Below are 11,291 nucleotides of genomic sequence, written 5' to 3' on the forward strand. Positions count from 1 at the left end.
ATCTAACATGTTCATTAGATTTATCTTTATTAAATGGTTGAATGGTGATGAACTGTTTCTTTTATATAAAAGGGGTTCAGTTACTTGTAGTCATTAGCTTAGCATAAACTAATTACTGTTGACATCCTTTTGCCATTGACCAATATATTGTCTAAATAATGATATTCATCCTGAGCAATAACCGATTCTTCTTACGCAATCCCATGAGCTTTAACGGATTCATTCTTATGAATATGCTGGACTCGACTATTTAGTCGATCTCCTTTCATATCGGCTCTCAGAGACTCACACTCGGGACTGTCTGGCAACATCGGCATGTTCCGCCCTAAATTACTGATAAACTTTCTCTCCTTGTTAATTGTAGGGTCAAATTGACTGGCACGTCTCGGGAGGAGTGCGCAGGATCGACCATCCCTACGCTGAAGCTAGGTGGATCTCTAGCTCCATCGAGCGGACCCTTCTGGCTTGCTCGTGTGCCCTCGGCACGGGACAAAATTCCGTGTCGACAGATCCCTAGGTACCCCTCGCACAGCGCGATGAAGGCCGCGATGTGCTGGATCCTATTGGGGCTCAATCTGGTAATGGTGTAGTAGTCCCCAGGAGAATGGATGGGGAGGAATCGTGAGTCCACGCTTGTGGAAGGGCGCAAAGGACATGATGTAGCCACCGAGCGGCGCCGACGCCTCCTCACGACCGGGCATGAGCACTCCGCCATGTTGGCCCTCCCGTAGAGAAGACTACGCTTGACGAGGCCCTCTACGCGTGTGTGGGTGACATTAGAGCGATACCACAACTCCATGGGAGGCAAGGGCAGAAGAACGAGAGCTACGCTGGCGGAGGAAGAGCGAAGGCAATAGATCCGAAGCTGGCGGTAGAGAAGCAAAGAAGGCAAGGCTACGGTTAGGCGTATCAAAAGATGGAGGGAAAGGCCGCTATTTATAAGGGAAGGTGGAGTGAGAGGAGAATCGTCCGCCTAGATCTACGCGCCCACCGTGCCTAGTCACATCTCCTCTCTGAGAAATGTGCGCCCGCCACCTCTAGTTGCTCCCTCGAAGGATGCGCTAGATGACGGTTTGCCCCATTCAATGGGTCAAGAACCGCCATAGGTAAGGAGAGATATGGAGCTAAAAACGCTCCCACGGCCCATTCAGGCCCAGGAGTTCGAAGGTTGGCCCACTGACGGGTTCACAACCGGTCTGAGGCACCTTTAGAGTGAGGGGTGGAAAAGGATGGCCCTGCTAGTAGCCAGTACCTTGGCGCATGATCGCTGCAGGCATCTTAGGCCACGTTCAAGTCTTGGTCAGTTCGCAGTCCATGGTTTTTCCTCGAAGAAAGGCAGTGAGCCCTTAGGACTAGTCGAATGGACACAAGAACTATATGGATTGGCCACCAAGAATCTAGAGTTAGTCACCAGCTGACCCATGCCAGACCCCCATGAATGGGAAGCCAGGGCCCCACTCGGACTAGCCCGTTAACAGTTCACCGAGCACCATGATTCGTCCATCGAGGAAAACATGGCACAGCTCATCCCCTCCGTTTTATAAAAAAATGCTTAAGGGAGGACGATCACAAGATGACCTGACCCCTCAACCGGACCCTAGCTACATGTGGGGGCTCGAGGGAAGTTGGACTCGTAAGAAGACCTAATACATGGTCACATGACGATGGCGAATCGATCGGATCCTAGGGAGAGATCAGAATCAAGAGAAATCTTTTTTGGCCCTCGAATCCTATAGCTACATGCTCCCAAGGAGTCCGATCACGACAGAAGGGAATCGCAACCCTACAAAGACACCCCGCGGGCTACAAAGGGAGATCGAGGCCCTTAGAGTCCTCCTGCCTAAAAAAGCCTCTAAAGGAGTATTCTACTCCTCCGTAGGCTCGAGGGCTACTGTCGGGTATCGATATTAGGGATACCCGGAGGAAGGAAGTTAATGGTCATGAACGTTAATTCGCCCAGAGGGTGCGGGCTTTGTCTCACCTAACCCCGAGGGCATGGGCCCCGTCTCGCCAGACCCCTCAGGCGTGGGCTCCGTCTCGCCAGACCCCGAGGGCGCGGGCTTTGTCTAGCTAGAACCCTTGGGCACGGGTTCTGTCTTGCCTGACGAAGATCCATACCACCTCCAACCACTACGAGTCTAAGTGTATGACCCTAGGGTCAAACTTCTGACACCGGGAGGGAAGCGGGCACGTCTCGACGTGACCCGTGGCCACGACAGACCATACCTAGGGGCTCACATCACAAAGAATGTTGGGCGTGCCGGCACTGTGCTGTCTAATCCCCGTACGGCTTCTGACAGGAGTACCTGTTGACCATGTCGCCCGCCAAAATGGAGTGGAGCGCCACGACCGGCTGATGATTCCTACATATAGCGCCAGTGACGAATAGGGCCACGACGTGGAGCCGTCCCCGTCATCATCTATAGGACCGGCGGGACACGCATAAAGGAGATGAAGGACACCACGACCCTGGAGGCCTTCTTCTCCCTCACTTTTCTCCTTTTCTCTCTTTCTCTCTCTGTAACCCGCGTCTTTGCCTTCACCTATAAAAGGGGAAGCAGGACGCCCCATGAAGGGCACGACTGAACGAGCTCAACAAGACTCAAATCCATTTGATCTTTTCACTAGGGACTTGGGACCTTCTCACTCTCTCGCCCGTTTTTAACCCCTACTACAAACTAGTGCCGGTAGCACGAACAGCAGCAGATTAAACGTAGGAACATTCTGTCCGAAGCAGTATAAATCCTTGTGTCCTCCTAGCACACCATCCGGGACAGACGTGCAGATACAAATTTACTAGCCGGTGGTTCGAAACACCGACACCCAAGCCCTCTTTAATGTTGCAGTTGATGCCATAGTTGGAAATGGAGAGGAAATATTGTTCTGGACAGATAGATGGCTGGATGGGCATACCGTGGTGAAATAGCGCCTAACCTATTCAATGCGGTTCAAAAATGAACAACTAAAAGAAGGACTGTGGCCCAAGCTCTGCATAATAGAAGCTGGGTTCAAGATATTACGGGAGCTCGTACAGTAGAGGTATTGCTTGATTACCTCCACATTTGGGATAGGTGGACATAATTATTTTGCATCCAGAGATCTCGGACAGATATAATTGGAAGTTAACGTAGGATGGTTCCTATAGTAGCAACTCTGCCTATGTAGCCTTCTTTCTTGATCCATCAAGTTTGGGTCGTGGAGAAGGATCCAGAAAACCTAGGCTCCCCCGCGCTGTAAGTTTTTCATTTGGTTGGTGTTTGGACAGTTGATCGACTAGCAAAGAGGAATCTGCTCCATCCTGAGTCTTGCCCCTTATGTGATTAAGATGATGAAACAATAAATCATTTGCTAGTGGGCTGTGTCTTCGCTCGACAAGTCTGGTCCCTGGTTTTGTATTAGTTTGGGCTGCTACATTTGGCACCACAGTCTGCTGTAACTCGTTTCTCAGGGTGGTGGAAGAGGTCTACTGCTGCTGTCCTCAAAGAAGTGCGTAAAGGCCTCAATTCCTTGATAATCCTGGTGGCCCGGGAGATTTGGAAGCATCGCAACACTTGTGTCTTTGATAATAAGAGGCCAAGTGTTCAGGAGGTCTTAGGTCCATTAGCGCGGAGGGGGGGCTTTGGTGCTCGGCTGGGGCTTCCAAACTCCAGGAGCTTGTTATCAAGCCGCTGCCTGCTGTAGCTTAATGCTCGGAGGCTTTTGGTCGTTCTTGATCTTTGGGTGGTGAGCCTGTATCTTAGTGTCTAGGGTGTGGGGTGTGTGAGTTGGGGTGTGTGTCTGACCCTTGTACCATTTCTTCTACCTTAATGAAATGACGCACAGTTCTCCTGCGCTGTTCGAGGAAAAAAAAAGTACAAGCTGGTTAGATTTCTCCAAGTTCTCTCACAACCATGTAGGATTTATCAGATTTTTCCAAGTCCTCCCACTACCATGTAGGCTTTGTCACATACGTTATTGTGCCCATCTTCAGGTCACACCATCTAACAAGACTTTTATCAAGAATAACTGTATCAAGAACAGGATTTGCTTCAAGTTCAAAAAAAAAAAAAGAACAGGATTTGCTTCCAGCGCTAACTACAGCACAGTTGGAAGTAACAATATAGGATTTAAAAAATACGCAGTAAAGTTCTAGTCTGCTGCTACAGATTGAATCATCAATTTGTTTTCTATATAATCGCCATCTCATTCGGCAGGATCAGCAAAAGTGTGCCTAGCTGAACCGGTTAGGTGGCCTCGCTGGCACTTGTCATGTCCTGAGTTCGACTCCCCATAGGAGCGAATTTAAGGCTGGGGCTAAAAAAATCCCATCGTCTGTCACACGGCCAAAGCACAGATCAAAAGGACTGACCCGGTTCTTACAGGGCAACGGTGCCCCTGTGTCAGTGTGGGGCAAGGGTTTAGGGGTTTTCTCGGCCTGAGAAGGTCTTCTCTCTTACAGCAATGCCTGGGGTGGCTTATCCCCTACAGGTTGAGTTTTTTTGTATTCGGCAGGATCAGAGTATCATGATAGGAACAGAGTTACAAATGTGATGGCTTAAGCATCCTGCAACGAATGTAACTCTGCGTGTCTGTAACCGCCTACAGCACACGCTGGTAGCTTTGCTCTTCGATTTAGCATCAATAACAAGTTACAAGTTATCTGCCCACGCTCTTCAAAACATGTTACTTTGCTTGGTGAACGGGCTCCAACACTGGGAACAGCTTCTCTAACTTTGCATATGAGGGGTCCAGCTCTATACGAGCCTTGTTACATTATATGCATCCACAGGGAAACGCTTCCTGAGCCTGGCCTCGAGTTCAAGTCTGTCCTTGTCTTTCGGAACCTAGGAAGAATGTAGCAAAATAATCACCAGGCATGAAATTTATGCAAATAAAGAACTCAGTCAGGTATCCGTGCAAGTGAAGAGGTCGTACTTTTGAAATTAACCAGACTGATGCTATTTTCACTTGTGTGAAGCCTAGGAATGACACAAACAATGTCTGAATAAATCTTGAAACTAGTAGTAAAAATTGGTACCTTAATTTTGGTCCAGTGTTCATAGGCAGAATAATCATCCCAGAGACTTTGTGCCAGGCTCCTGTAATTGAAGAACTCCTCTGTAATTTCCTTCCTTTGGCGAGCATCTGATGTTGGCAAGTACATTATAATACCAACCTGCATGGATCCCAGTAAGTTGGTCACCGAGACTATACACCACAGGTGTAAAATAGAACCAGGTTTTGTAAGACAGGCATTGCATATGATTTATTAGAAGATGCAGGAGGTGAGCTTTCCATAGCAGTTACGAGTTGTAACGTGCAACTGTTTCAGAATATATGTGATTGTCTCAGAAACATGAGAAAGATAACAACTACATACAGTAGAACAATTTGGTACTATCATCGACATTGAAGCAAGGATGTCCCCTTGTATTTGAAAGAGTAGAAGCAACACTGCAAGAGAGCAAGTTCTGCTACTATATTTAGCAGAAACTATCAGAAGAGAGTAGAGCGCACAATCGAATTGCAAAATATCACTTTTTTCAACAAAATTATACAGCAAAGAAATCAATACAAACAAATTAGTAAGAGTTGCAAAAGAGCTTTTAGGTAGGTGATGACAGGTGGCAGTAGCAGCACAGATTAAACATACAGGAAACAAAAAAACTATTGGACAAGGAAAAATTAATTACCCATGAAAACACATCTTCAGAGCTTGATGATGGGCTCATTGGAATCTTGCTGCGGACAGTCCAATGCTGCTCAATAGGTCCAGGTCTGGGTATCTCCTCCTTTTCAATCAAGATCCTTCATACTTGGCTTTGCTACGATTCCTGTGCAGAAGCAGTTTCTAGAAACCCACTGCGTCCCACCCCAATCGAAGCCTAGTATTTCATCACTCCAGCCCATGCGATACCCTTCAGACTTCTTCCAATACTCAGCTTCCGCTTTATTGATTTTCATCACATGATCTTTATCCAGAGGATCAAGAGCAAGCAGCTTGTCCCTCAGTAAATGAAAGTGTACTGTCATATGCCTAATGAGAGGCCCAAGACCTGGGCTAAGATACCCGGCTGGGCCCAAAGCGCACCGCCAACATCCATATCTGGAGGATCTCGAATAAAGGAAAGAGATCAGGGATAGAGTCGGTTTAGATTAGATAGGATCCAGAGGAGTCCAAATCTATAAGAACCTTCCTCGTTAGATTACTTAAGATACACCTATACTCAAGACTATGAGGCATTGTAATCATCTGGGATCAACAAAGAAGTAGCCTAGGGCTTTCCTACCCCTCTCCGTTCCCTCCCCTCTGTGTTGCGCCTCCTTCTCTTCTTCTCTTCCACGCCGCCCCCTCTTCCTCCCCTAAACCCTAGCCGCCTGCACCATAGCCACCGCACCTAAACCCTATCCGCCGCACCCCTAGGGCCCCCCTCCCAACAGGGCTCTTACATGTACCTATTTCTGGGTCATTACTTTCTGCTTCAGTTCTGAAAAGCATCTATAAGGTGGCGTAAGTAAAAAAACAAATACCATTGCTGATACAGCTAGAAAATACCATAGAAAACTAACAACAACAACAACAACAACAACAACAACAAAGCCTTTAAGTCCCAAGCAAGTTGATTTGCAAGATCACCGTAGAAAACTAAATAATGGCATTTTTACTTCATTTGAGTAGATCAAATGGCTTCAACAGCATTGAGTATGCCAGTTGACTGCATAAACTACTATTCCGATTTCATTCGACAGGATCTGTAACCACCTATGATAGGAATGAATTACAAATGTGATGGGTTAAGCCTCCTGCAACGAATGTAACTCTGCGTGTCTGTAACCACCTATGGCTGGTAGCTCTGCTCTTTGATTTAGCATCAATGACAAGATGTGTGCCCTCGCTCTTTAACACATGTTACTTTGCTTGGTGAACAGGCTCCAACACTGGAAACAGCTTCTCTAACTTCGCATTTGAGAGAAACTTATTGGGGTTCAGCTCCATGCATGCCTTGTTACATTATATGCATCCACAGGGAAACACTTCCTAAGCCTCAGCCTGGCCTGTAGTTCAGCAAGTTCATCCTTGTCTTTTGGAACCTAGGAAGAATGGAGAGAGAATAATCACTAGGCATGAAATATATCCAGATATAAAGAGCTCAGCCAGGTATTCGTGCAAGTGAAGAGGTCATACTTTTGAAATTAATAATCAGACTAATGCTATTTTCATTCATGTGTTCAAAGAAGTCTAGGAAACAACCGAAATAATGTCTGAAAAAATCTTGCAACTAGCAGTAGAAATTGGTACCTCAATTTTGGCCCAGTGTTCGTATGCAGAATAATCATACTAGAGATTTGCTTGTGTCAGGCTTTTGTAATTGAAGAAGAACTCTGTAATTTTGTTCCTTTAGCGAGCATCTGATGTCGGTAAGAGAATAGAAAGTAAATATGTATTTGCATACAGAACACCAGGCCACAGGAGCATTGAAATTTTGGGATACCAAACCATAACAAGTGTACATATATTTTTCAGTGACTCATGATACAGGTCATAAGAGAATATTTCTCTAAAGAATTTCATCATTCATAGCACACCACATAGCATGGCCCAAAAACTGAACTCTTTTTTTCCAACACTCACTTATTGGCTTCATTGAAGAAACGATACTTTTCAGGTAGGGACTTTGCATGGTGCTGATATTCCTTCCTCGAGAAAAGTGATATAAGCATGGAAGTAGTGGAAGCCTCAAGTGAGAAGTTCTTCTCATCAATTTTAGACAGGTAAGCCCCAGCCCTCAGTATCTCACCTCTATCCAACAGCCTCCTAACTATAGTATTTAGCATATGCGAGTTTGGAGCACAGCCACTCTTTTCCATCGCTGAAAATAGACCATCAAACTCATCTAGCAACCCTTCTTTTTATGAGATTTTCTGTCATTAAGAGGTAGGTCACAACACTTGGAACCAAACCATTAGCAGGGATAGCAGCGAACAAATCCATGGCATCTTTCTTTCTACCACCTTTCAACAAAGCATCAATCATAATGTTGAAAGTAATAATGTCAAGTTGAAGATCCTTAGAACAGAGGCTCTAAAATATTTTGAATGCTTCATCAACACAATTGTTTTTGCAAAGCCCATTTAGAATTATGTTGTATGTGCAAATGGACCATTGTTTTTCACTATTAATCATATTGAGGAGGTACAGTTCCTTTGCTTTAGAAAATCTCTCAATCTGAAACAAACCATGCAGTATAGTACTGTAAGTCACAACTCCAGGCATAACTCCCTTCCTCAACATTTCTTGGAAAAGACAATATGCATTGTCTATCCTACCAGCTTTACAATAGCCATGAAGTAATGTATTATAGGAAACAATGTTAGGTTCCAAGCCAGTTGAGACCATACCGCCAAGTAACTTTGCCGCTTCATCCATTCTACCAGCTAAGCAGTGGCCATCTATTAATGTATTGTATGAGATAACATCAGGCTTCACACCCAAGCAAACCATCGAGTCAATGAGCCTCTGGGCCTCCATAACCCATCCTTCTTTGCATAAGTTACACAATGTTGTGTTGAAGAACACGATGTCAGGGCGAATCCCTTGATTCAACATTTCAAAAAAATAATTCCTCAACCTTCTCCCATTTGTCAACAGTGCAAAGTCCATAAACAAGGGAGTTAAAAACTATATTGTTAGGAGTCACTCCTTCATTGATCATCTGATTGAATTGGAGCACGGCATCATCCACTCTTCCCAACTTGCAAAGTGCATCTATTAATGTTGCATAACTGATGACATCTGGACTCAAACCTTGCTACTTCATTTTGATAAATATCTGCATCACTTCATCTATCATTGCCTTTTTAGCATATGCACAAATCACAATGTTGAAGATATGATGATCAGGTGAAATACCATTTGCTAACATCAAATTTAGGAGATCATGCATTTCAGAAAGAGATCCTTTGGTACCATATCCATGAAGCATAATGGCATAGATAGTTACATTAGGTTTATGCCCTTCCTAATCATAGAATTAAAAAAAATTCTAGCTTCACTGCAATTTCCATTCTTGCATAGATAGTCCAGAAGCAAACCATAAGTAAAACATCTGGCTCAAGACCACGTGCGGACATTTCTTTGAGCCATTGAACCACCTCTTCCCACTGTCCTATTGAGAGGTATCCATGGATGAGACAACTATATGTCCCATTGTTTGGCTTAACACCTTTATCAACCATCTGCTAAAAGACACCCTCGGCCCTATCAACCACTTTAGCTTTGCACAGGCCATCAATGATTGTATTGTATGTCACAACACTTGGTGAAACACCCATTTCAAGGAACAAGCTGTAAGCTTTATCCACCAGACCCTCACTAAAGAAACCCTTGATGACGGTGGTCTATGGCACCACAACTGCTACTACCTTGACCATCAGCCATCATGTGGAGCAGCTCAAGTGCCTCCTCAGCTCTCTTTTCATCACAGAAACCCTTAAGAAGTGTGTTGTATGAAACTACACTGGGTGTGCATCCAACTTGGGGCATTCGTCGGAGCAATATGTCCATGGCCTCATCCACCCTCTTGGTGTCACATAGGCCCTTGAGCAGTTGATTGACGAGTATGTCATCCACCCTCCAGCCCATCTTAAGGATGAGGCCAAAGGCGACGAAGTCATGCTCCAGGCAGCCCATGCTGCAAAAGCAGCCAATGATGATGATGTAGGTACAAAGTTCGGGAGGCACTTGTTGGAGCAATCACGGAACATTCGGTTGAATGGGGAGACAACGAGCTTGGATGACGATGAGCATTTCACACGAGACACAACGCTAAGCATCTGGTTTAGGGCACGAACTGAGGTAGGCCTGGCGTGGATGAGCAATTCGTCGAACAGCTTGAGCACATCGTCGAGGTCGAGGTTCCCCGACCTGGCGTGGCCTATCGTGGCATGCTCTAGCCCCAAGCACCGATCATGGGCGGTGCTCACGCGGCGGGACATGCCGAGGGGCGAGGCTAATCTGACCCGGCGAGGAGAGGCACGGACGGTGCCACGTCAGCCTCTGGATTGGTGAAGCAGAGCAAGCGAGCAGCTAGTGTGACGGCTTGAGCTAGGCGAAGCCACGAGTGCTGTGTCGTGGAGTGGTTGACTCGGCAAGGGCAGGTGCTAGAACGTCGCGCGACGGCGGCCACGGCGACGGCGTGGCCGCGTTAGCCTCCAGATTGGTGAAGTAGAGCAGCTCGCGTAAGCTGGGCGCATCTGTGAGTGCTGCGCCATGGCGCGGTTGACTCTGTGAGGGCAGGAGCTAAAACGTCAGGTGGCAGCGGCAGGCGGCGACGACGACAGCGTAGGCGCGCAGGCTGGTTGGGAGCAGGCGGGCGACGGGCGCTGGGCAGGAGGCTTTTTCTATCCTAAAGGCATAGTTGGCCATGCAGCCCGAGCCGGTCGGCCCAGTCCAAGGCCTTTTTTTTGCCCGGCCCAAGCTCGTCCCGTCATGGAGGCTAGCGGGCCTGGCCTGGCCTGACTCGGAGGAGCAGGCCGTGTGAAAGGGTCGAGATGGCGACTAGAGGGGGGGTGAATAGTCCTTTTTGAAACTTAATCACATTGGCTAACCGAAACAAGTGCGGAATTAAAACTATCGGTCTAGCCAAGACTACACCCCTCTATATATGTTCACTAGCACCTTGCAAAGATACTAATTATGCAACTAAGGTGCTGGGTTAGCTAGAGCTCTCCTAAACAATTCTAGGAGCAAGGTTACACAAACCTATGCCACTAGTACTTTAAGCAACAAGGGAGCTCCTACACATGCTAGTAAGCAAAAGCACAAAGCTAACTAAGCTCACTAGCAATGCTCAATAACAAGGCAACCAATGCCTAATTAGAGAGCGCAAATACTTAGCTACACAAACTAAGTAATGTGACTAACAAGGTTACTAAAACCAAATTAGCCACGCAAAGGAACTACTTCTATGCTACACAAGCAAGAAGGTAATTAGCAAGCTACACAAGCTATCTAATTACAAGAGCAACTACACAAGCTTAATATGTATAAAAGTAATTGCAAGCTTGTGTAACGGGGATGCAAACCAACAGGAAGAATAAGGTTGACACGATGATTTTTCTCCCGAGGTTCATGTGTTTACCAACACGCTAGTCCCCATTGTGTCGACCGCTCACTTGGTGGTTCGGTGGTTAATTAGCATCACCCGCTAAGCCCGCACGTTGGGCGCCGCAAGAACCTACCCTTTTGAAAGGATCAAGATGCCCAAGAGGGGGGTGAATTGGGCTAATTCTAAATTTTCTTGCAATAATCA

The 11,291-nt window shown here is 46.4% G+C and overlaps 2 pseudogenes; both read right to left on the bottom strand.

The window, feature by feature from the left end:
- Nucleotides 1-4,662: 4,662 nt before the first annotated feature.
- LOC136532826 (L-galactono-1,4-lactone dehydrogenase 1, mitochondrial-like) lies at nucleotides 4,663-5,985 on the bottom strand (annotated as a pseudogene).
- Nucleotides 5,986-7,608: 1,623 nt separating this feature from the next.
- On the bottom strand, nucleotides 7,609-9,975 carry LOC136532825 (protein Rf1, mitochondrial-like; annotated as a pseudogene).
- Nucleotides 9,976-11,291: the final 1,316 nt, after the last annotated feature.

This window comes from Miscanthus floridulus, unplaced genomic scaffold, assembly GCF_019320115.1.
Source record: "Miscanthus floridulus cultivar M001 unplaced genomic scaffold, ASM1932011v1 fs_721_1_2, whole genome shotgun sequence".
Taxonomy (NCBI): domain Eukaryota; kingdom Viridiplantae; phylum Streptophyta; class Magnoliopsida; order Poales; family Poaceae; genus Miscanthus; species Miscanthus floridulus.